This window comes from Stenella coeruleoalba (assembly GCF_951394435.1).
Source record: "Stenella coeruleoalba genome assembly, chromosome: 21".
Lineage (NCBI taxonomy): Eukaryota > Metazoa > Chordata > Mammalia > Artiodactyla > Delphinidae > Stenella > Stenella coeruleoalba.
In genome coordinates this window covers 30,315,702-30,320,415 of record NC_137167.1, presented here as the reverse complement: position 1 = coordinate 30,320,415, position 4,714 = coordinate 30,315,702, and the positions used below count along the sequence as shown (strand labels likewise).

Here is a 4,714-nt window from a genome sequence, read left to right as displayed (position 1 = left end):
AGAAACGAGAAGTGGATTTTAAGGATATTGACGTCATTTAAAGGAAAACTTGAATAGCTCAGCAGATTAACACAAGCTGGAAATACCACCTCCTTCTCAGCTTGCCATTCACCTCCACCCTGAACCAGCAATACAAGGCCAAGTTCTCCAGCCTTTGAGGTTAGAAACTACATTTGCTTTTCTCTGTGTATGCAGTGTTCACAATGATTATTGTGTTTGTCGTCTTTCTTACTACTTTATTTCTGAGCATGGGATCAGGTCTTAGAAAATACAACATGCAGAATGAGAATTGAGTGTTCTTGACATGTGAGTGAAGCTTACAAGATAATAATTTTCCTGAATGATACCTTCATGGTTTTAAACTAATTGTACTTTCCAACCCTCCTAGATTGTACCTAGTAGGAAGTACACATAGTAGATTAGAGATAACAATGTAATCAATGCAAACGATGTAAAAATCACATTTTGAACATATAGTGATGGTGTGTATATAAGTCAACACAATTAATTTTAAGATTTTTTCCCCGATTTCTTAATTTTCACTACCTAATATTCAAGAATCATCAGGTACCTTGATCATCAGGTACCTTGAGAAAAAGAGAAAAAAACCCTGACTGCTATCAACTGGGAGGTAGCTGGTCTGGGTCTTAGAGATTTTCTCTAGATGAACATACACAATTTTAAAAAACAGCAAATCAAAAACAATCAATGACCATGAAGGAGCAAGACAAAACCAAGACCATTCCAGAATTATTTGGGCAAAATACGAAACAAAAACTGTCCAGACCAACCTCACCAAAAGTCTACTTCTCCCTCGCATTGCTAATGCAAATGACTGCTGTTCCTTTACCACCTGACCTCTAAGGTCACCATGTTCTTCCTGCCTTTTAGATAAAAATTATTAAGACGCCCAATCATAGAATTGTCCTCACTTTCTGACAGCCTCCAATCCGGAGGATGCATCTTTGAACACTGCACTGAATCTCCCAATGCAATGCAAATCCTACTACAAGCCTGTTGTCGCTGTGTCGTTCTCTATTGCTGCCCAACAAATTATCCCAAATGTAGTGGCTTAAAGCAACATTATTGTGTTTCTGTGGGTCAGCAATCCAGGCACGGTTTGTCTAGCTTATCTAGATTATGTGGTTCTGGATCCTCTTAGAACACCACACTCATCTCAAGCCTCACCTGGGATGGAGCTCCTTCGTAGCTTTCTCTCTCTCTCACTGACAGCGTTGTTGTCAGGATTCAGTTCTTTGTGGGCTGTGCTCTGACACCTCACTTCCTTCTAAAGCTATTGAGGGAACTTCCTGAGGTGATGGAAGTATCCCAGATCTTTACTGGGATGGGGGTTATTTGGGTTTGTCCAAAGTAATGAACCTCTACACTGAAATCTATGAACTTCATTTCATGTACATGATGCATGATGACTTCCTTCCATTAAAAATCAAATTAAGCCGAATGAAAAGTAAGAAGGAAAATGCAGACCTTTGAGGACGTCTCTCTGGGTTCATATCTTGTTTCTGCCCTTGTGATCTTGGAGAAGGTATTCGTCTCTTTTTGTCTCAGTGTCCATATCTGTGAAACTGAAATCAGAATAAAATATACCTACTTCAGAAAGTTTTGCAAAATAATTTGTGTGAAGTAGCTGATAGATGATGAGATCATTATATTTGTCTTAAACAGTTAATTATGTCACTATGATCATTGGATTTGGGGGTTGAAAAGGACTTTAGAGGTCATTTTTTAATTTCTCATTTATAAGTAAACTCAGAGACATTAAGAGAATTGCCCAAGAATATACAATAATTTATTAAACAACCTTGTGTTGTATCTCGGGTTTTCTGTCCTTATGATTCACATGAGTTGAGGAATAACTGGAGTGGGTAACATCATACTGTCTTTTCTTTGCTTCTTTGACTTCGACAGGACCTTGGGCTGAGTGTTTCACAGTGAATATGTAGCCGTCTGTAAAAAAGTTAAAGGAACAATATAACCAACTATATTAAACTGATGACAGCTTGTTTCTTATTACAACTATTTCACGGACATCTGCCCAAGTGACTATTTTAGCAATTTACCATTTTCCCATCTTGTTCATGAAAAAAAAGGGGAATTTACGATAAAAGGCAAAAGAGTTGGCCTTCCGTTGCCGTCTTTTTTGTAAAATCAGAGTTTAGAAATTAGTCATATTCGAAATGGAAATTATTTTACATAAAAAAATAAAATATTAGTTTTTGAAGGAAAGAATTCCCTCACCATGTGGTCCTTTCAACAATAATATTCTGCGAAGGGGTTTACAAATGATTATAATCAATTGTAGTTGATCAATGTACACGTGACTGCATATACCAAAGGGTATGTCTTCATTTTTGTTTTGCATAAATAGTATCTTGTATTTTAGCCCTTAGTTTCAAAAACATTACGAAGGCATTGGGAAAATCGCATGTCTCGGATTGAAAACCCTTGTGTACTTAGTGGTCTCATAATCTCAGATTTTTCGTGATAAAGAAATAGTTTAAACCTCAAAACAAAGATTTCCAGTGATGAGTGAATTAAAATATGAAGATGATGTCCATGTAAGCTACTTTTGAATGGAAGCTTATTTTTTTAACCTTTTTTATTCTCATACTTTAAAATGGCACTATAGAATCACTGTCAGAACTCGATAAGCAGAGTAGGTCTGTGACTCTCCTGTATTTTGAAATAAACTCATGCTCTCTCCTGGTCATTTTATTACAGTGGCTCAACCTCTGTGATCAATAATATATGTGTGTTTCTGTATTGTCATCAAATCTATCACTTTTAGAACGCTTTTCAGTTTAAAGGTACTTAGGCATTTTTCATCACTTTTCTGTGGAATCATTATTTTGTAGAATTCATACCTAGGAAACTGACTTTAAATGACCTGCCTTAGCATAGTTTTGTAACTGATTTGGGAATGCAAACCTGGGGTACCAAGTTCATATACCGTTTTATTATATTTCTATTTTTGTCTCATCATATTCAGTTAAAATTGTGCTTGAGAGAATGCTTACTGTGGCTTGTTAATTTTCTTTAGTGTACTTGATAGCATTTGAAGAATGAGAACCAACGCTAATGTCATGCTGTCAGGGTAAGCTCACCCTCTGATATGAAGTATTGATCCCTGGGACGGTAAATAAGTCGCCTATAACAGAGATATTTGACTGCGTCTGCTATTTGGTAGAGTTTTGTTTTGGCCGAGAACAACATGCCACGAGGGAGTATTTGTCCACTAGCTTTTTCTGAAAATGTGTTGGCTTTTCCCTATTTTGCTCTAAAACACGTTAACAGTTTGCTGGTTTAATAAGAGGTAAGTTCTATAAAAACTGTTGTTCGGTTTGTATACGTCTCGATTTTTGCTTTATAACTTTGGAAAAACATTTCGAACTGGAAGAATTCAGTGACAACTTTCAGCTCTCATTATGTTAATGAAAATCTTTGTGAAGGGGAGAGGGTCCTCTGGTGCAGGCATATACATATTGGATTGGCCAAAGGTTCCAAACCAACCTTTTGGCCAACCCAATACAGAGAGAGAGAGAGTAACAGTATCAGTGGTGACCAGTGGTTAGTGGGGGGTGGGGTGGGGTGACTAAACGGAGAGGATTTTTAGGGCAGTAAAACTACTCCATATGCTATTAAAATGGAAGATGCATATCACTATCAATTTATCCAAACCCACGGAATGTACAACACTGAAAGTGAACCTTACCATGAACTGTAGAGTTTGGGTGATAATAATGTGTCAGCGTATGTTCATCAGCTGGAACAAATGTGGCATCTGGTGGGACTGTCCATAATGGAGGAGACTGTGTGTGTGTGTTGGGGGGTATATGAGAAACAATACTGCTGTGAAGCCAAAACTACTGTAAAAAATAAAGCCTATTTTTTTAAAAGTAAATAGTAAAAAAAAAAAAAGTAAACAGTAATAAGCTGATTAGAGAAGTAACTAGACGTTGAAGTACTCCTAAATTAGTGGTAGTTTTACCTAATTTTTTTCCATTCATTACCCTCGGCCTTGGCTCAAGGCAGCCCCATGTTAGGAAATAGCATCAGTGTGGACCGAGAAAAAGCTCCAGGAGGAGCCCTCCAACTCTGGTTTGAGGAGCATGAAATGGGTCTCTAACATTCAGAGAGGGTGGGGGAAATATCCCATTTGTTTTCATTTTCTCTGCTTTCTCATGCCCCAGCTCCCTAGCAAGCCTAGGATAGAGACAGTGACAGCCATGACAGCAGCGTCCCTTTTTCAGAGTGAAGGAACTGTTGTCTCTAGAGGATGGTGTGATCGTCTTTGCACTTTTAACAACTTCCTGTTCTCCTGCCGCTTGGCCTCAGATGCAGGTGCAGTGACAGAAACGTGTCGGACAGAACGAGGTAGCAGAATCCCCAGCTTCTGGCTGGAGGACCAAGGAGAGCCCTGGGGAAACTGGTGAGTACTGTGTAGAGAAAGAGAAGGGGGGTGTGTGGGGAAAGTGACCTATGAAGTCGTCGTGAGCTTCTAGGCTCCTCCCGAGGTGCACACCTGTGGGTCTCACCGTAAAGAGATTTATGATGAATCACCAGAGACTCCAAAACTCACTATGGGACGGACTCAGGTCTCAGCCGGTCCCAGTTCCGTGTAGGTAGTTTGGAATGCTGCCTGCTTACGTTAAAACCAGAAAAATCTTGAAACGCAATATATAAATATACGTTC

General features: G+C 38.8%; 1 long non-coding RNA gene across 1 annotated transcript; it reads left to right on the top strand.

Annotated features, from left to right (window-relative positions):
* On the top strand, window positions 1–4,506 carry LOC307179723. The gene is made up of 3 exons (XR_013825525.1): window positions 1–159; window positions 3,062–3,115; window positions 4,357–4,506. It is a non-coding gene; the product is annotated as an uncharacterized lncRNA (long non-coding RNA).
* Window positions 4,507–4,714: the final 208 nt, after the last annotated feature.